The sequence below is a fragment of the Pseudophryne corroboree genome, chromosome 10, assembly GCF_028390025.1.
Source record: "Pseudophryne corroboree isolate aPseCor3 chromosome 10, aPseCor3.hap2, whole genome shotgun sequence".
Classification (NCBI taxonomy): Eukaryota; Metazoa; Chordata; class Amphibia; order Anura; family Myobatrachidae; genus Pseudophryne; species Pseudophryne corroboree.
Genome location: NC_086453.1, coordinates 288,182,629 through 288,205,088, shown reverse-complemented (window position 1 = coordinate 288,205,088; position 22,460 = coordinate 288,182,629).

Sequence of the window (22,460 nt, the reverse complement as noted above, 5' to 3'; positions counted from 1 at the left end):
ACTGGTGAGGAGAGAGAGGGACAAGGGATTCTAGATAGGGAAGAGAGAATATTATAAGTGAAATTAGAGGGAAGGGAATGAGAGAGAGAGAGAGAGAGAGAGAGAGGGGGTGTATTAACCATCTGCGGTACATCCAGCCACACATTGCATACATACTAATCGTATATGTACTAACATGTGTGATTAGTACTGAAAAGGACAGCTCTCCCGATAAGGGCTGTCCTTTGCGATCGGAGACGGTCACTGGACTTCCGGGTTTATGACCCGGGAGTATGTCGGCACTTGCGCACAATGACACAAATGGCCACGGGGGTGCTGGGAGGGTTCCAATTGGATTTATTTCTAGAAAGATGAGGAAAGAAGGCTTCTATAGGATAACACCCCTCTGCACCGAAGCCCCGGCGTTAGGGCTTAGTACATATGGAAATCCGCTACAAACACAAAAACCAGGTGTTTTTTTTTTACTGCATTTTCCCTTTAGTACATCCCATCCAGAGAGTGAGAGAGAGAAAGAGAGAGTGAGAAGAAGAATGAGAGAGTGAGAAAGAGAAGAGGACTTATAGACAGAGGAGAGAGTGGAAAGAAATAATAGAGATGAGAGAGAAGAGGAATTTTAGAAAAGGAGAGAGCGAGAAGAGTAAGAGAAAGATGAGAAAGAGGAACAAAGGATTATAGAGAGAGGAGAGAGAAAGAAAAGAGGAATTACAGAGAGAGGAGAGAAAGAGAAGAGGAATTATAGGGAGATCAGAGATATGTACAAGAAATAACAGAGAACAGAAAGGAGAGGAGAGAGAAAACAAAAAGAGTAGACAGAAGAGAAAGGAGAGCATAATGAGAAAGTAGAGAGAGAACAGACAATACGGGAGATAAGAAAAAGGAAAGAAAAGAAAAGAGAGGAGTGAGTAGTAAGATACAAAAGAGATAAATGAGAGAAGAGAGATACAAGGGAGGACAGAGAGAGATAGTGAGTGAGAGAGACAGATAGAGAGAGAGAGAGAGAGAGAGATGAATGGTTGACAGGAGAGTAGAGATTATACAGAGAAAGAGAGAGATAAAAGAGAATATATAATAGATAAGAAAGATGAGAGAAGTAGACATTGGAGACAAAGAAAACAGAAAAGGAAGAGAGAGTATAGCAAGTGAGGAGAGAGAGTAGAGAAACAAGTGAGAATAGGGAGATGACAGAGAGGAGAGTGTGAGGAGAGAATAGGGAAATAAGAGAGACAGAAGAGAGAAAAAGATAAGAAGGAACAGAAGAGAGAAAAGAAAGACAGAGAGAGAAGAGATAGGAAAGAGAAGAGGAGAGAGAGAGGAGAGAGAATAGGCACATTAGAATTAGACGAGAGAATAGGGAGAAGAGATAAAAGAGAGGAGAGAGAATAGGGAGATTAGAGATAGAATAGAGGAGAGAGTATAGGGAGATTAGCGATATAAAAGAGGAGAGAGAATAGGGACATTAGAGATAGAAAGGAGAAGAGAAGAGGCGAGAGAATAGGGAGATTAGAGATAGAAGGGAGGAGAGAGAATAGAGAGATAAGAGATAGTAGAGAGGAGAGGAGGGGAGAGAGAATAAGGAAACGAGAGATATAAGAGAGGAAGAAAAGAGAATAGGGATATTACAGATAGAATAGAGGAGAGAGAAAGAATAGATGGTTTAGAGAGAAAAACAAGGGAAGAAAATAAGAGTCCTTAATATTAACTTGAGAATTGTACCTTATTTTTAAGTATAATTAGTCATCCCTGCATATTATATTATATTTTAATAGAGAATATGATTTTTTTATATTAGAATACACTTTTGGCGGGATGTAATACAGTCCGAGATCACTGGAGATGCGGGTTGCTGTCCGCTCTCGGACGTTTTTTTAAAAGGTCAATCACTTGCAATTTACAAGAGATGATTTTGCCTTCTGATTTTCCTTTAAAAAAAATGTCCACAGACGGCAAAACCGCACTTCCGGCGACCTCGAACTGCATTACACCCCGCTGTTAATGTTAAATAAAATAAAATGTAAAGATCTGCAGAATTTGTTAGTGCTCTATGAATATAAATAGATAGTAATATATAATTTAATCTACAGATAGACCACCACTATTTAAGACGATTGCTGCATTCTAGTATCTCCTAGCACATTAACTGAGCCTCCCACATTTAACCAAGATCTACCTTGTACTTCTTATGTAGGATACAAATGACCGTTGTTTTATATCATATATACCTATAATGATGATCAACAATCCAATTGAAGAGTTGCGATTGTCCACAAAAAGGACTTATACAGTATATACTTTGGCATCCAACTCTTCTACTTCGCTTCTGCTCAACTAAATAATATTCTCTATTCAAGTGTTGAAAAGAAAGGAATTCAGATTTATACTCAAACAAAACCCCAGACAAAAAACAGTTACAGCAGCGAGTAATAAAGTCAACAAGGTCTTTACCACAAACAAGAAAAAAATTAAAATAAACCCAACTGGTCGGAATTCATGGTTCGCACATACTGCCACTTATCAGCATAATGATACACATACAGTATGCACCGTCTGGGACATTAGGTCATCTCAACTTTCCCTTTCACTAAGAGGCTATCAGGCTTATCAGGTATATACAGCATTTCTGTGTCTGGCAACAACAAACAAATATGTTACTGGACTAAATGAATGCTAAAAGGGGTTGCTGTAAGAATGATTCTGTCCATTGGTGTGCGCAGGGGGGGTGCCTGGTGCGCACAGGCACCCCCTAATGTCTGGCAACCCGATCTCACATGCCTGATGCAGTGATCGCCGAGCAGGCTGATTACTGTCCCCTCTGCGCTGCACCCTGCAGGACTGCATTACTGACCGGACGCCTGGGTTAATCAAGGGTGCCACTGCCACCGGCTTTCAAATTCCCAGCTCCACCTCTATGTACAAAAACAGTGTGATGTGATTACGTCATGCTGCTCGCACGCCCATCCGTCACACGCCCACCTCTCTCCTTCTATGCTATGTCAACGCTAGCCACTGATGAGGAGCAGCATGCAGCCAGCGTTCCTCTTAGGAAGACAAATTCAATACTGGCAGACGGCCGGCAGCAGCATTGACACGTCACTCGTTTTTCCAGCAGCAGCAGTAACTAGTCTGCGACTGTCAGTGTCAGTGAGTGACTGACTTGTAAGTAAGCTGCTGCAGCTTGCAGGGGAAAGAGAGGGGGAGCCAGACCAGGCTGAGGAGGAGCAGTGTAATTGCATGAGTGCCATCAGGGGTGCTTGTTTAGTGCACACCACAACATCTGACAATGTATCTGCTTTATTAGGATTGGTACAAAGTTGGATATTTTATATGCGTTGACCATCAATAGATGTTGCTAGACACGCCCAAAAGGCAGTGCTAGACACACCCCTCCCACGGTGCACCCCCTAATAAAATGTGCTGCGCACGCCAGTGATTCTGTCTTTATTATATTTACATTTCTTATAATATAAAAAGATATGTACACTATATACATATAAGATCTGAATAGATACCGTAATTGCGCTAAACTTTTTCCAACAACTTAATATATAATTGAATATGAATCTAACCAGGATTTGACAAAAATTTTCACAAAATTTATTCTTAACTTTTATTTTTTAACAATCAGCTGCTGCCCCCCCCCCCCCCCCCCCCCCCAAAAAAAAAAAAATCATTCGCCAGTAAGGACCAAATGTTTTTGTGAATGATTTTTTTTTTTTTTGGGGGGGGGGGGGGGCTGCCCAATTCTTATTATAAATAAAGTTACCTTATAAGTATACTTTTAAGACGTTAATACTATTTTGTTGAGTTGTGTGGGTATGATGGTTGTTCCTTATTCAAATTATCCTTATTTTGAACAATCTCCAAATCAGACAAGAGAACATAAGACGTTAAATTGTTTAACTAAAATTCAATTAAAACAAAGTTTAAAACATTTCCTCACATAGAACATATAAAATCACCATTACATAACAGAAATTTTACTCATGTTGGTACCCACAAGTTGGAGGGCTTGGTATCAATCGATCCAGTTCACTTTGAACAACAATAGCATGTCACCCAGTGCGTTTCGTCGATAACGACTTCCGCAGGGGTGTTTTTTCTTAATTGGCTTATATTAACCAGTTTCCAAAAAACATCTATCGTGTCCCTTGTCTGTAAGACATAAATTCCTGTTGGTGAATATATACTTCTTTTTGTGGTTTCCTCAAGTCAAACAGCATTAAAGAAATCCCATACAATTAGTGTAGTAATTGTTCAGATGGTAAAACTACCTATTAGAGATAATAATCTCTCCTAGTCTTTTATGGTTCTTTAAGTCAGATGACTTTAAAGATTCCTAAAGGACTTTTAGGACAGCTTATTAGTGTCAGTGTCTCTTTCTACCTCTATGCTGCTCTGGAATCTCAAGTTGATTTCCACGAACTCCAGTAGCGAGGCCCACACTACTGTTTTTAAAAGTGTATACTGTGAGCGGAACTGAAAAGGCCACTGTGGGATGCATTATTTCCCCAAATCCCTTTGGTGGTGGCAATTACCGTGTTGGAAGTCACCCAAACTTCACTTGTGACGATTCTCAGAGTGACATATCTGGAGAATCAGCCAGCCAATCGGGACAATGGTTTACGCAGGGGAATTTGAATAAGGAGTAAACATCATACCTGCATCACTCACACCCGCATAGAATTAACTTCTTAAAAGTATACTTAGAAGGTAACTTTATATATATTAAGATTTGGGAGCTTCCCGCCAAAAAACAATTTGATTTATATATACTTTATGTATGTAAATATATTTTTTTATATATATATTTTTTATATATTTGATTGTTGGTCTCTACCTCTATTTTTAGAATAAAAATTATTGTTATATATATTTTTTAAGAAGTGGACTTGCCTCAATTTTTATAAAGTAATAAAGGATTTTTTTTATATCTTACAGTTGTATAATCACTCTCCATACTTTTAAGCCTTCTTTCGAACTAAACAACATTATTTATGTATAATATATTCCTTTTTATGTGCACTTTACCTATGCCTAATACTTAGGGGATAGCGGACAACCAAAAAAATGAAGGGAGTGTTTTAGTGTTTTATATAAGTCAATAGTGACCTTTTTTTATTATTGTTGTTTTACATACACATGTGGCGCCCTACCCCTATTGCTTGTATATATATATGTATACAGTTTTCCAAAAGTGCCCGGAACTCCTGCTCCTTAAGACAATGTGCTGTGGTGCCCTCCTAGTGGATTCAAATGAACACACACTAACAGTTCCAAGTAAACAGCGGCACTTTGCAGACTTCCATAATACTTAAACAGGTGTCAGTGTTATTCAAGCCAAGCCGACATGTTTCGGGGACTCTCCTCGCTTGGCTTGAATAAAACAGACACCTGTTTAAGCATTATGGAAGTCTGCAGAGTGCCGCTGTTTATTTGGAACTATGTATGTGTATATATATATATATTAGTGATGTGCACCGGAAATTTTTCGGGTTATGTGTTTTGGTTTTGGATTCGGTTCCGCGGCCGTGTTTTGGATTCGGACGCGTTTTGGAAAAACCTCCCTGAAAATTTTTTGTCAGATTCTGGTGTGTTTTGGATTCGGGTGTTTTTTACAAAAAACCCTCAAAAACAGCTTAAATCTTAGAATTTGGGGGGCATTTTGATACCATAGTATTATTAACCTCAATAACCATAATTTCCACTCATTTTAAGTCTATTCTGAACACCTCACACCTCACAATATTATTTTTAGTCCTAAAATTTGCACCGAGGTCGCTGGATGGCTAAGCTAAGCGACACAAGTGGCCGACACAAACACCTGGCCCATCTAGGAGTGGCACTGCAGTGTCAGGCAGGATGGCACTTCAAAACAATTGTCCCCAAACAGCACATGATGCAAAGAAAAAAAGAGGCGCACCAAGGTCGCTGTGTTACTAAGCTAAGCGACCCAAGTGGCCGACACAAACACCTGGCCCATCTAGGAGTGGCACTGCAGTGTCAGGCAGGATGGCACTTCAAAAAAATAGTCCCCAAACAGCACATGATGCAAAGAAAAAAAGAGGCGCAATGAGGTAGCTGTGTGACTAAGCTAAGCGACCCAAGTGGCTGACACAAACACCTGGCCAATCTAGGAGTGGCACTGCAGTGTCAGGCAGGATGGCACTTCAAAAAAATTGTCCCCAAACAGCACATGATGCAAAGAAAAAAAGAGGCGCACCAAGGTCGCTGTGTGACTAAGCTAAGCGACACAAGTGGCCGACACAAACACCTGTCCCATCTAGGAGTGGAACTGCAGTGTCAGACAGGATGGCACTTCAAAAAAATAGTCCCCAAACAGCACATGATGCAAAGAAAAAAAGAGGCGCACCAAGGTCGCTGTGTGACTAAGCTAAGCGACACAAGTGGCCGACACAAACACCTGGCCCAGCTAGGAGTGGCACTGCAGTGTCAGGCAGGATGGCACTTCAAAAAAATAGTCCCCAAACAGCACATGATGCAAAGAAAAAAAGAGGCGCAATGAGGTAGCTGTGTGTCTAAGCTAAGCGACCCAAGTGGCCGACACAAAGACCCAAATGGCCGACACAAACACCTGGCCCATCTAGGAGTGGCACTGCAGTGTCAGACAGGATGGCACTTCAAAAAAATAGTCCTCAAACAGCACACGATACAAAGAAAAAAAGAGGCGCAATGAGGTAGCTGTGTGACTAAGCTAAGTGACCCAAGTGGCTGACACAAACACCTGGCCCATCTAGGAGTGGCACTGCAGTGTCAGGCAGGATGGCACTTCAAAAAAATAGTCCCCAAACAGCACATGATGCAAAGAAAAAAAGAGGCGCACCAAGGTCGCTGTGTGACTAAGCTAAGCGACAAAAGTGGCCGACACAAGCACCTGGCCCATCTAGGAGTGGCACTGCAGTTTTCTAGAGAGAGGATGAGTGCTTCCATCCTCATGTGAATCTGAACCACTAGCCATGAACATAGGCCAGGGCCTCAGCCGTTCCTTGCCACTCCGTGTCGTAAATGGCATATTGGCAAGTTTACGCTTCTCCACAGACGCTTTTAATTTTGATTTTTGGGTCATTTTACTGAACTTTTGTTTTTTGGATTTTACATGCTCTCTACTATGACATTGGGCATCGGCCTTGGCAGACGACGTTGATGGCATTTCATCGTCTCGGCCATGACTAGTGGCAGCAGCTTCAGCACGAGGTGGAAGTGGATCTTGATCTTTCCCTATTTTACCCTCCACATTTTTGTTCTCCATTTTTTAACGTGTGGAATTATATGCCAGTATCAATAGCAATGGCCTACTACTATATATATACTGCGCACAACTGAAATGCACCACAGGTATGGATGGATAGTATACTTGACGACACAGAGGTAGGTAGAGCAGTGGCCTTCCGTACCGTACTGCTATAAACCAACGGATTGCATTCCTGCGCTGAGATACACACTGGATTGAATCCTGGACTGAATCCTCTGCATATCTCCACTGAGAAATCCTTCAGTTTAGCAGCTGCTGTACTCTGCATTGGACATTACCCAGATAAGGTACTGTGGATTACAACCTATCTTTGGCTACATCCAGCCCCTCACTTAGACATCATCCACCTCTGTTCTCTGAGCAACAAATAACTGACTTATTGCATTAATCTACTAATATCAGTATATTCAGGCTCTGAATTGCTGAAGGCTCACTGTTTAAAATCAGGATCCATTCCCAGGACACGTTATCACTACTACCCCCACAAAAAAAAAAAAATCTACTTCAAAGGCCTCTCACACTGAGACTTTTCACACCTACACAGTAGGAATTGGCTTCTAACACCTTCCAAAAGACTGCCTATCCTAGGATAATTGACTAAATCAGCAGTTATTTTATTTATTACTTGCTTCAAACACACCCAATAGGTTATAGCAATAACTTTGTTCACTTCATATGCCATTATAATTTTGGATCACATACTGAATTGGGGGAAAACAAAACACAAAAAGGAAAAAAACAAAAAAACAAAAAAAAAACACTGCTTTCTCTCCCTCTCTCATCATCATATGCAGCTCAATCTTATAGTAATCTGTCATTGATGACCAAATGTATACGTATTGCTCCAGCTTCATTCTTTCACTCCGCCCACCACGTTCTGCAGTTCCTATCACACCATCACAGGCTTCTATTCTCCAATCCCTTGGTATTTTAAAAAGAAAACACTGGCGCATTCGTGGGAAGCGAGCAGGCCGGAAATGTATTTCCCCTGGTAACCATCTAAGTCCTTTGCCCACCTGCTCACCCTCATACTCAAAGAACAATCAAATAGAAGTGATACCCAAAAGACGGCCCTGTGTTTGGAAGGACAGAACTGTCTACTCTCACTTTGTGACCCCCATACCCAGAGCTCCTGCACTTAACATAAAGAAAACTGAAGGCCCTCTGGTATGCCCAATCAGGTCAGTCCTTTGTAATGCCAGATCTATAAGAAACAAGACTGCAACAATTGCTGACCTTATTGAATCTGCAGATCTAGCCTGTATTACAGAGACCTGGCTAGATGAAAATGCAGCACCTATATTGAAGGCTGCAGTACCAACAAACTACTCTGTCATCCACAACCCAAGACTGGACCGCAGGGGTGGCGGGGTGGCTATCTGCTTCAAAAAAGAACTTAAACTTAGGGTCCACCCTATTGAAACTACTCGCTCATTCGAGTGCATTGCTGCCCGGAGTTCGACAGGATTAGGTTTCAGAGTACTTCTCATTTACCGGCCACCTGGAGATGGAAAGATATTTCTACAAGAAATTGCAGACACTGTTGCTGGCCTGGTTCTGGAACATCAAAGATGGCTCATCCTCGGGGATTTCAATGCATGGGTGGATGATGAGCTCTCACGCCTTGGCCAAGACCTCCTGTGCACAATGAATGGTCTGGGCTTCACACAGGTCGTTCCCTCTGCCACACATAAAAGTGGTCACACTCTCGACCTTGTCTTTCAGATTGGATTAGAAGTCACTGACCTAAAAATAAACCCAGTCATCTGGTCAGACCACTACTCCCTCTGGTTCTCAGTTGCAACCCCTCAAATAAGATCTCTGCCCGTGGAGTTGACCAGGTATCGTCCAAGGAGGGGTATGACTCCCCAGGCTCTTGCAGCAAATCTGGATCTCTCTGCTATACTGGGTGCCTGTGAAGATCCCTGTTCCCTAGTCCGTTATTATAATAGGGATGTTATGGCTGCAATTGATGTTATCGCCCCTGTGCGTTTAAGACCTCGTAAACCACAACGTCAAGCTCCATGGTTCGACAACAGTGTTAGTGAGCTCAAGAAAAGGGGGCGTAGACTGGAAAGACGATGGAGGAAGACTAACCTAGTGGATGACAAAATAAAACTAATAAAGCATAACGAAGAATATCAATCGACAATCACTCGTAAGAAGGCACAGTTCCTGTCAAATGAGATCACAGCAGCAAACAATAGGCCAGCTCAGCTTTTCCGCACAGTGGAGATGCTTTGCAAGCCAGCATGCCTGCAGACTGATGAGACCCTCTCCCAGGCAAGATGCAACGAGTTTGCAAACTTCTTTGCAGATAAAATATCCACCATCCGGGCTGGAATCTCCACAGTGCCATCAAAGGAGTGCCAAACTACAAAGCCTGCCAATATAAGCTACCTGCCTTCATGGACCAGCTTTGACCCAGTGGATGTAAAGGACACTGCTGAAATTGCTCGAATTTTGCGTCCCACCACCTGTGATCTGGACCCAGCCGCAACCAAGCTTCTAATAGGTTGTATGGATATAATTGGTCCTGTCTTTACAAAAATTGTTCAATGTTCTTTGCTGACAGGCATTTTTCCTGGACCCCTAAAGGAAGCAATTGTTAGACCGCTTCTTAAAAAACCTAATTTAGATCCCGACTGCATGACCAACTACAGACCGGTATCGAACCTTCCTTTCCTAGGAAAGGTTATTGAGAAAGTCGTTGCAAATCAACTGGAAACCCGCCTGACAACCCATGATATTTATGATCCATTTCAATCAGGATTCAGGAGAAGACATAGTACTGAAACAGCCCTGGTGTGTGTGTTAAATGATCTTCTGATGGCAAAAGACAGAGGTGACTGTTCAATATTAATCCTTCTGGATCTCTCGGCAGCATTTGATACCGTGGACCATGGGCTTCTGATTGAGCGACTGATACATTTCTGTGGTCTGGATGGCACAGTCCTAAACTGGTTCAAATCATTTCTCACAGGCAGGTCACAGAGAGTATCATCTGGATTATACTCATCACCACCAGTGCCATTGCCATGTGGTGTCCCACAAGGTTCTATACTATCCCCCATGCTTTTTGCAGTATACATGCTCCCATTGGGCGAAATAATCAGGCGCCATGGCCTGGTCTACCACTGCTATGCAGATGATACACAACTGTACTTGTCCTTTGCTCCGGGCACTGATAACCCAATAACAACCCTAAATGGCTGTCTAGCTGAACTACAGGAGTGGATGAGCGCCAGTTGGCTGCGACTGAACCCGGATAAAACAGAGGTCCTTTTGATACGACCGCAACATCAAAGGACAAGACTGCAGCATAGCCAACCAACTGGACTTACACTGGGGGATTCAGAATTACAGACCAGTGATCGTGTGCGGAATCTTGGCGTTGTCCTGGATGGTGGTTTGACACTTAAACATCAGATATCAGCCACAATCAAATCCTCATTCTTTCACCTGAGGAACATAGCCAGAATCAAGCACTTAATTCCCTCAGATGACATGCCAAAAGTCATACATGCATTTGTATCATCTCGTTTAGACTACTGTAATGCCCTCTACCTTGGTCTACCAGCAAAAGAATTGCAACGCTTACAGCTGGTGCAAAACACAGCTGCCAGGCTATTAACCAACCAGCCCCGTTCTAGCCACATAACACCCATCCTCTACTCCCTTCACTGGCTGCCTGTAAGATGGCGAATCATCTTCAAGATTGGCTTACTGAGTTTCAAAGCATTACATGACCAAGGCCCAAGGTACCTGAAACAGCTTCTGACCCCATACTGCCCCACTCGATTACTGCGATCTGTAGATGAAGGTCTTTTAGCAGTACCTAGAATCTACCGTAATTCATCTGGGGGTCGAGCTTTTAGTCTTGCGGCTCCGACTCTATGGAACTCACTTCCCCGCACAGTGCGAGAGGCCCCAACTATAGAATCCTTCAAAAGTAGACTCAAGACTTTTCTGTTTACTAAAGCATTTCCATAGTGTCCCTTTTAGTATCTTCATGCTTCTGTATTTTATGAAAATGTACTTCATTATTTTCTGTACTATATTATGCAATGTATCTGTTAAGCGCCTTGAGTCCTATTGGAGAAAGAGCGCTATATAAATAAAATTATTATTATTATTATTATATACTGGTGGTCTCTGTTAAGCAGTGTGAGCACAGATATATGCAGCACACTGAGCACAGATATGGAGTGTTTTTCAGGCAGACAACATATACTGGTGGTCACTGGTCAGCAAAACTCTGCACTGTACTCCTCCTATATAATACAGCTGCTCCCCAGTACCCACAATTAAGCAGTGTGAGCACAGATATATGCAGCACACTGAGCACAGATATGGAGTGTTTTTCAGGCAGACAACGTATACTGGTGGTCACTGGTCAGCAAAACTCTGCACTGTACTCCTCCTATATAATTCAGCTGCTCCCCAGTCCCCACAATTAAGCAGTGTGAGCACAGATATATGCAGCACACTGAGCACAGATATTGAGTGTTTTTCAGGCAGACAATGTATACTGGTGGTCACTGGTCAGCAAAACTCTGCACTGTACTCCTCCTATATAATACAGCTGCTCCCCAGTACCCACAATTAAGCAGTGTGAGCACAGATATATGCAGCACACTGAGCACAGATATGGAGTGTTTTTCAGGCAGACAACGTATACTGGTGGTCACTGGTCAGCAAAACTCTGCACTGTACTCCTCCTATATAATACAGCTGCTCCCCAGTCCCCACAATTAAGCAGTGTGAGCACAGATATATGCAGCACACTGAGCACAGATATGGAGTGTTTTTCAGGCAGACAATGTATACTGGTGGTCACTGGTCAGCAAAACTCTGCACTGTAATCCTCCTATATAATACAGCTGCTCCCCAGTCCCCACAATTAAGCAATAAGCAGCACAAATATTATTAATAAATGGAGAGGACGCCAGCCACGTCCTCTCCCTAACATTTCCAATGCACGAGTGAAAATGGCGACGACGCGCGGCTGCTTATATAGAATCCGAATCTCGCGAGAATCCGACAGCGGGATGATGACGTTCGGGCGCGCTCGGATTAACCGAGCCATACGGGAGAATCCGAGTATGCCTCGGACCCGTGTAAAATGGGTGAAGTTCGGGGGGGTTCGGTTTCCGAGGAACCGAACCCGCTCATCACTAATAAATATGTATATATATATATATATATATATATATACAGTAATAGTCTGGCACTCACCGCAGGGTCTGTAGCATATCTGCTCTGGTGCTTTCCCTCTGGGACTGACGCCCCCCTATATATGAATTTCCACTAAGGCGGCACTGACTCGGGAGTCTTAACCGTGCTAGTGCAGGAAGCGGTGTTTTATTACAATGTTTCGGTTACTGTCCTGATAATGGGGTGACCATACCCTGAAACGTCGTAGTAAACCACTACTTTCTGTACTATCACGATTAAGACTCCAGAGTGTCGCCCTATTGGAAATTTGTGTGTGTATACATATATATATATATATATATATATATATAGTACTGCAGCAACTCCGGCACTCCACTAGATTAGCTGAAACTTGAAATACTTGCTCCTGTGCCTTCCATCAGGGGGGCTACCCCAGAATAACAGCAAAGAAAAAGGCGGCACTCGAAGTCAGCAAAAACATGGTTTGTATTAAACAAAAGAGCGTTGACGTTTTGGGGACGTGCTCCCCTTCCTCAGAACAATTTAACACTGTGCAAATCAAACAATAAATACCCACTTACCCCGTGGGCCTCCCCCACCAGCGTGCGTCCCCAGTCACGTTGCCTGCAAGCTCCAACATGCACTCCCGGCTTCCGGCGGCGGGGCGGATGTGACGTAGCAGGGCCCGGCCTGGTGACCATGGCAACCCGTTGTCCCGGCTTACCGCGATGCCTCCAGCTCCCTCCAGCCGAGCGGAAGTGACGTACCGGAGTTCGGCTCGTAACCATGGAGACACTGTGTATACAAAACATAAGCAAAGCAAATTTAAAATATTTAAGTGAAAAAACATTATGCATTATTTGTAAACATGGTGATTAAGCTGTTCCACATACTGTCAAATTTAAGAACAGGTTTATAAAGTGAATAGTGATACAAAAAACAATCTTAAAAATATAATAAAGATAAAAACATAGAAGAACCCAGCTACTAGCAATAAGTGACTGGTAAAGGGAAAGGATCAGATGGCAGACCTAATAACAATATCAAACCACTACTGTACTAATAAACTATCAATGACCACAATTTGACATCATGACCTCCCAGTATAGCAAAACAGCCATATTATCCATTATACTAAATATATTGCTAGGTGGCCCCTCACGGCCTAAAGTGCACCCAAGCTGATACTAATTGCTGATTCAGAGCAACCCGAGAACCCAAAAGACACTAACTTAAAGAGGAAATCACAGAAAGTGAATGAGACCAAGTGTGTCATTCAGACCCTTAGGTCGCAACGTCTGTAATTTAAAGATCCACCGGGACTCCAATTGTAGGAGCTTCTTCCCCCTATCCCACCCTCTGTTGGACTCGGGGACATGGTATATAATCCTGTGTCTCAGCATAGCCATATTATGTTTAAGTTCCAGAAAATGTCTGGCTACTGGTTGTTCAGCCACCCTCGTATTCAACGCATTACGTATGGCTTGTCTATGTTGTGCCATGCGGATTTTGAATTGGCACTCTGTCTTTCCAATGTAATAAGTGCCACACGGGCACATAATTACATATATGACAAATTTAGTGCTGCATGTCAAAGGCCATGTAATTGGACATTTTTTGCCTGAAAAGGGATGCGTAATAGTATCCCCAGGTGACATATAGGTGCACGTAGTGCACCCCAGGCACTTGTAACTAGTGATGTGCACCGGACATTTTTCGGGTTTTGTGTTTTGGTTTTGGATTCGGTTCCGCGGCCGTGTTTTGGATTCGGACGCGTTTTGGCAAAACCTCACCGAAATGTTTTTGTCGGATTCGGTTGTGTTTTGGATTCGGGTGTTTTTTTCAAAAAACCCTAAAAAACAGCTTAAATCATAGAATTTGGAGGTCATTTTGATCCCATAGTATTATTAACCTCAATTACCATAATTTCCACTCATTTCCAGTCTATTCTGAACACCTCACACCTCACAATATTATTTTTAGTCCTACAATTTGCACCGAGGTCGCTGGATGGCTAAGCTAAGCGACACAAGTGGCCGACACAAACACCTGGCCCATCTAGGAGTGGCACTGCAGTGTCAGGCAGGATGGCACTTCAAAAAAATTGTCCCCAAACAGCACATGATGCAAATAAAAAAAGAGGCGCACCAAGGTCGCTGTGTGACTAAGCTAAGCGACACAAGTGGCCGACACAAACACCTGGCCCATCTAGGAGTGGCACTGCAGTGTCAAGACAGGATGGCACTTCAAAAAAATTGCCCCCAAACAGCACATGATGCAAAGAAAAAAAGAGGCGCACCAAGGTCGCTGTGTGACTAAGCTAAGCGACACAAGTGGCCGACACAAACACCTGGCCCATCTAGGAGTGGCACTGCAGTGTCAGGCAGGATGGCACTTCAAAAAAATTGTCCCCAAACAGCACATGATGCAAAGAAAAAAAGAGGCGCACCAAGGTCGCTGTGTGACTAAGCTAAGCGACACAAGTGGCCGACACAAACACCTGGCCCATCTAGGAGTGGCACTGCAGTGTCAAGACAGGATGGCACTTCAAAAAAATTGTCCCCAAACAGCACATGATGCAAAGAAAAAAAGAGGCGCACCAAGGTCGCTGTGTGACTAAGCTAAGCGACACAAGTGGCCGACACAGACACCTGGCCCATCTAGGAGTGGCACTGCAGTGTCAGGCAGGATGGCACTTCAAAAAAATTGTCCCCAAACAGCACATGATGCAAAGAAAAAAAGAGGCGCACCACAGGTATAGAATGTAGATGGATAGTATACTTAATGACGACACAGAGGTAGGCACAGCAGTGGCCTTCCGTATCGTACTGCTGTATATAGTATACTGGTGGTCACTGTGTCAGCAAACTGTAAAACTAAAATGCACCACAGGTATAGAATGTAGATGGATAGTATACTTAATGACGACACAGAGGTAGGCACAGCAGTGGCCTTCCATCTCGTACTGCTATATATAGTATACTGGTGGTCACTGTGTCAGCAAACTGCAAAACTAAAATGCACCACAGGTATAGAATGTAGATGGATAGTATACTTAATGACGACACAGAGGTAGGCACAGCAGTGGCCTTCCGTATCGTACTGCTATATATAGTATACTGGTGGTCACTGTGTCAGCAAACTGCAAAACTAAAATGCACCACAGGTATAGAATGTAGATGGATAGTATACTTAATGACGACACAGAGGTAGGCACAGCAGTGGCCTTCCGTATCGTACTGCTATATATAGTATACTGGTGGTCACTGTGTCAGCAAACTGCAAAACTAAAATGCACCACAGGTATAGAATGTAGATGGATAGTATACTTAATGACGACACAGAGGTAGGCACAGCAGTGGCCTTCCGTATCGTACTGCTATATATAGTATACTGGTGGTCACTGGTCAGCAAAACTCTGCACTGCACTCCTCCTATATAATATTAATTATACTGGTGGTCCCCAGTCCCCACAATGAAGCAGCACACTGAGCACAGATATGGAGTGTTTTTCAGGCAGACAACGTATACTGGTGGTCACTGTCAGCAAAACTCTGCACTGTACTCCTGCTATATAATACAGCTGCTCCCCAGTCCCCACAATTAAGCAGTGTGAGCACAGATATATTATGCAGCACACTGAGCACAGATATGGAGCGTTTTTTTCAGGCAGAGAACGGATAAAACTGGTGGTCACTGATCAGCAAAACTCTGCACTGTACGCCTCCTATATTATACAGCTGCTCCCCAGCCCTCCCCACAATTAAGCAGTGTGAGCACAGATATATTATGCAGCTCACTGAGCACAGATATGGAGCGTTTTTTTCAGGCAGAGAACGGATAAAACTGGTGGTCACTGATCAGCAAAACTCTACACTGTACTCCTCCTAACAGCTGCTCCCCAGTCCTCCCCACAATTAAGCAATAAAGCAATCAAGTTCAACAATAAACGGAGAGGACGCCAGCCACGTCCTCTACCTATCCTTTCCAATGCACGAGTGAAAATGACGGCGACGCGCGGCTGCTTATATAGAATCCGAATTTTGCGAGAATCCGACAGCGGGATGATGACCTTCGGGCGCGCTCGGGTTAGCCGAGCAAGGCGGGAAGGTTCGAACCTGCCTCGGACCCGTGTAAAATGGGTGAAGTTCGGAGGGGTTCGGTTTCCGAGAAACCGAACCCGCTCATCACTACTTGTAACACCCGTTCTTTCTCGTTAAAAAATGTGTGGCTGGTGTCCTAATATTCGAGATATCAGTTTTAACCACGATATCCCGAATATTACGCCCTCTGGTGTAACTGGGCATCAGTTTCTTACGAAATAACTTTGGGAGGTCAGTGTCAGACGACACAATGGGCCAAAGCTTTTTGGCAACTTTACTCATCCTGGCACTCACGGAGTTAAATTCATTAACCCATGTGACAGCAGTCACAGCATCCCATGGCTTCTGTCTTGTACTGGATATGAGCAACCGGTTTCTATCATGCAGCAGGGCTTTTTTTCTAGCATTTTGCAATAGGAGTGATGGGTATCCTCTCTGTCTGAATTTCTCTTCCATCTCATTCAACTGTTTGTCCCTGTCGCTATGATCACTGTTCACCCTGCACACTCTTAGAAACTGTGAGTAGGCTAAACCTTTCCGAGTGGGGACCGGGTGGAAACTATCATGACGTAAGAGGGTATTGCGGTCAGTGGGTTTGGCATAGAGCTTAGTAATAATCTGGCCCGCCACTAACCTAATATGAATGTCGAGAAAACAAATTTCTTCTCTACTGGTGGTGAGGGTTAATTTAATCGGACTGGATGAACTATTATGCATAGTAATCAGCCCTCCCAGTTGTTCCTCCGTACCCCTCCACATGACAAACAGGTCGTCAATATACCTGTAGTACAGGAAAACCTGTTGGGCAACATCCGGGTTTTCAAAAAATAGACACCGTTCTACGTCCCACATGTAGGAGTTTGCAAACAACGGGGCCACTGAGGACCCCATCGCACAGCCTGTCAGTTGTCTAAAATATCTCCCATCAAATAGAAAATAATTGTGTGTCAACGTGAACTCAAGTAACAACAAAAATAAATCAACATCCGGCCCCACATAAAGTGCATTGCCAACCAGTAACCTTTTAACTGCCTGTATCCCTGCCTCGTGGGGAATACAGGTGTACAAACTGACCACGTCAAGCGTGGCCAGAACTAAACCCTCAGGGACAGAATCAATGGTCAAAAACGTATTCAATAACGTATTAGAGTCTCTGAGGTAGATGAACGTCTGTTGGATGCACTGCTGTAGGTATGCATCCAAATATACAGCCAAGGGTTCGCACAGAGACCCACGGGCTGAAACAATGGGTCTGCCCGGGGGTCTCTACGCATCCTTGTGGATCTTGGGAATGGTGTACAAAATGGGAGTAATGGGATACTCAGTGAGTAATTTGTCGTACACCATCCTCTCTTGCTTTACCCAGAATCTTGATAAGTTCACATTTGTAAACCTCTGTGGGATCTTTTTCCAATAGACAATAGGTATCTGTATCGCTTAGTTGTCTCAAGCACTCCTCTCGGTAATCATGCAGGTCCTGCACCACGATGGCCCCACCCTTATCTGCGCCACAAATAAGGATGTCTTTTCTACTCCCCAAATCATGTAGTGCCTGTTGTTCCTCTTTGGACAAATTCGAATGGAATTTGGAGGTATTCTGTAAATTGCCTTCAGCTTCAAGTAATCGATGAAAGGTCTTCAAAGACGCATTATGAGAAATGGGATCAAACTTGGAACTAGGGCCCAATTTTTGGATACGGGGTGGTAGTGGTGCTTTAGAGTCCTCTGATTGCGTTTTGCCAAAAAATTCCTGAATTTTAAGTTTACGATTAAGCTTAAACATATCTAGCTTCCACCTGAACGGATCCAGATGGTTGGTTGGAACATAGGAAAGTCCTTTACTTAAGACTCTTACCTCCACGGGTGAAAGAGTGACGGAGGATAAATTAAAAATCATTGTGTCTTCCCCTTTGGGGCTTTTCTTCCCCCTTTGCCTTTGGTTTTGTCCACCTCTTCTTGTGTATTTTTTGTTTTTGTTTTTGGTACAATCCCTGCCCGTGTCTTGACCCCTAAAGGGATAGTACGTGGCGCAGAGATGTTGCTGGAACTTTGCTCATCAGATTCACTTGCAGATGTGCTCTGGAAATTGACACGTGGTCTACGTCTGATAAACTTTGGAGGTTTATTCCGTGCTTCAAATGAGCTGGACCCACCTAACCAAGGGTATACTCTATGCTGAGCATAGTCCGCCTGTACCTTGGTTAATTTCTCACGTTTAAATTTTAAAAGTCCCACTTTATACTGTTCCAACTGAGTGGATAATTTAGTCAGCCAGGCATCCGACTGATCCGAGGCAAAGGATCCCAGGTGCTCTTTCTCAAATTTTATATATATATATATATATATATATATACAAAGAAAGAGTGTAACCAAATTGCGCTAGTAAGAACCGCCTTAGACACAATAGTCCTTGGAGGAATCGGCCGCAAATCTCCAAAACAAGTCCTCTTGCCAGTTGAGAACCGATGGTCAAACAACAATGGTGGTAGTGAGGAGAGTGCTCAAATAAATGTCTCTTTATAGTATCTCTAGAGTGTTTTTTCAATTATGGATTACCCACAAAAAGATGTAGATATCTGAAAAAAACCCTCTCACCAAATTTCCCAAAAACAATAGCGTCACTCGTTGATCCGTAATTTCCATACATTTATTAAAAATCTTTAAAATTGTTGTGAAGTGTCTCTTACATTCGTCTTAACAGTCGTGGGATTGATCTTAATAAGACTTGCTGCCCACCCCAGCCGGGGAGCAGCTCCTATGCAGCTTGTCCACCCACTATATTCAAGACAATCACCCAACGCGTTTCGTCTATACAGACTTCCTCAGGGGTGTTTTGACATGTAAGAGCGATGTCCTAACTGTTAGTTTGTAAAAATTGAAGAAATGTCCATAAAAAGCACACTCATATATCTAAATCTTAGTATTTTAAACTTGATGAAGGATCCATACAAAGGACTTCAGTATCCTTATGCAGAAAACTCAAGATAAATCTCAAAAAGACTTTTCTTTATTTTTTAGCTGTGTGCATGAGCTAGTGTCCTCAGTGCTGTCCTCACTCTGAATCAGAGAGGACAGCAGTGAGGACACTAGCTCATGCACAATTTTAAAGATTTTTAATAAATGTATGGAAATTACGGATCAACGAGTGACGCTATTGTCTTTGGGTGATTTTTGGTGAGATGGTTTTTTTCAGATATCTACATCTTTTTGTGGGTAATCCATAGTTGAAAGAACACTCTAGATTTGTTTATTTTTAACCATGGAGTAGGAAGGTGAGCTTGAAGCTGGGGCAGTCAGCTGCATATCAAACTTATCCCTATCTAGTGGCTGTGTGTTGCTGTGATAGGCTGTCATGCACTGCCGTCTCTTATAGACCTTCCTCCTTGCTACGACGTTGAGCAGGTCTAGCTTCTTCATTCCACATTTTATAAATCTTAAATTCACTATGCAGCTACTTTTGAGGATGGAGCAGCAGAGGAAAGTGGGCTTTGGGTGGTCTTCATAAACTATTTTCGACCCATTCCAGGGGCAATGTTGTGTGACTGTAATGCTCTCTGTATTATATGGTGGTCACTCATACTCTCTGTATTATAGAGAGGTCACTGTGATATCCTCTGATTTGTATGGCAGTCAGTAGCGGCTCTTGCCACGGGCAAGCAGTACTTTTGCCCGGGGCGCCGCTGTCCCAGGGGCGCTGCCGCCGTGGCAAGAGCCACTACTAACTAGGATGGCGGCGGCGGGTTTAAAAAGGTCCTCTTCGCGAAGGGAATCTAGACGCGCAGTGAGGTAGCGTCTAGTTTCCCATCGCGGAGAGGACCTTTCTGTGCAGCGCTATGGGAGAGCTGTCATGACGTCTCTCCCATAGATCAGAGGAACGGCGCCGGTGGCGGAGACAGTGCAGTGGTCGGGAACAGGAACGGGGCTGGTAAGTATTTTTTGTACAACTAATGGGGCCACAACTATTGGGGCCACAACTAATGGGGGCACAGCTGCAGGGGGCACAACTAATGGGGGCACAGCTGCAGGGGCCACAACTAATGGGGGCACAGCTGCAGGGGGCACAACTAATGGGGGCACAGCTGCAGGGACACAGCTGAGGGGGCACAACTACTGGGGCCACAACTAATGGGGGCACAGCTGCAGGGGGCACACTAAGGGGAGCACAACTACTGGGGCCACAACTAATGGGGGCACAGCTGCAGGGGGCACACTAAGGGGGGCACAACTACTGCCAATGGAAACTTTCGCCCTGGGCGCCACAAGGTCTAGAACCGGCCCTGATGGCAGTGACTGATGTTCTCTGTAGTATATTGTCCATCACTACAATAGTCTGTGAATTGTATGGCAGTTATTTGGATGCTTTGTGTATTTTATGGTGGTCACTGATGTTTTCTGTATTACATAGTGGTCACTGCAATACTCTCTGTATTATATGGTGAACACTGTGATGCTCTATGTATTATATGGTGGTCACTGATGTTCTCTGTATTATATGGAGGTCACTATAATAATTTAGTATTACCTGGTGGCCACTTTGATGCTTTCTGCAATACATGCAGGTAACTGATGTTTTCTATATTAAATGCGGCACTCTTTATTATATGGCAGTTACTGGGATGGTCTGCAGTTTGTATGGCGATCACTGTTATGCTCTCTGTATGACCGTCAATGGATGTTCTGTGCTAGGTGACCCAGTATAGTACAAGCAGTTTTACCTACCTTTGAGTACTGAGACCAATGGGGGTGCAAGCTTAGTCTTTTCCCAAGGAGATAGAAATCCTAGCTTTTTCACCCCTTCTTTGCCACCAGAACAGATTGAATTCTTTGTGACATGGACTTTACAAGATGTTGGAAATGTTCCTTGGCTGGTGGTGATATGATAGAATAACATGCTTGCTGCAAATATGTTGGCCGCACATTTATCCTAAAAATTCCTCGTTCCACCATATTGCAAAGGTGCTCTATTACGGAACTGAGATCTGGTGACTGTGGAGGCCATTGGAGTACACTGCACTCATTGACATGTTTGTGGAACAAGCCTCAAATAATGCATGTTCTGTGACACAGCACATTATCCTGCAACTAACCCAGAAAATACTGACTGCCTGGAAGGAGAGATTGTGTGAGGACGGCAGGCACTGGAGAAGACTGAGTGGAACAGAAGACAGCAGCCCAATTGTGAGTAATGGAGCTTGATGCTCCGAGATGTGACTGAAATAGCAGGTGTGATATGATATATTGGTAGTCATAATGCTGACATACATCATGTAGACAGTGATGAAATGTTGACGTGTTAGAAATGTTAACATATTGCGCCTGGAGGCCCAGTGGTCACTTACCTGCTCCCGGTGGCTGTAGTGGCTCCAGCCCTGCTTCCATGTCCTGGTGGTCATTTTACTGTGATTTCCAGGTCAGAGCTGTAATTCTCTACTCGTTCCAGTGAGTACTGTATCTCTCCCCTATCTCAAACCCTAATTGCTAACCCTCTCTCTAAACCTAACTCCCCCTGCAGCCTAACACTAACCCTTCCGCCAACTGCCCAACTTTAATGTTGCCTTTCTGACAATGTCAACATTTCATTTGTTGAGATTCTGAGAATGGTGACACATTGCCTGTTGACATTTTAACCGCGTCGACACCATAACTGTCAATCCGTGAACCTTAATTATCAGCAAAAATGCACCTGTCAATCACATCCCTACAAATCAAGAAATGGAATAAAAACACACACTGAGGGGTAAATTTACTAAAGCTTCTAAAAGTGAAAAGAAGTGATGTTGCCCATAGCAATCAATAGCATTCTCTCTATCATATCTTAGGATGCAATAAGGAAATGATAAAGAGAATCTGATTGGTTGCTCGGGGCAACATCACTTCTTTTCACTTTTAGAAGTTTTAGTAAATTTACCCCG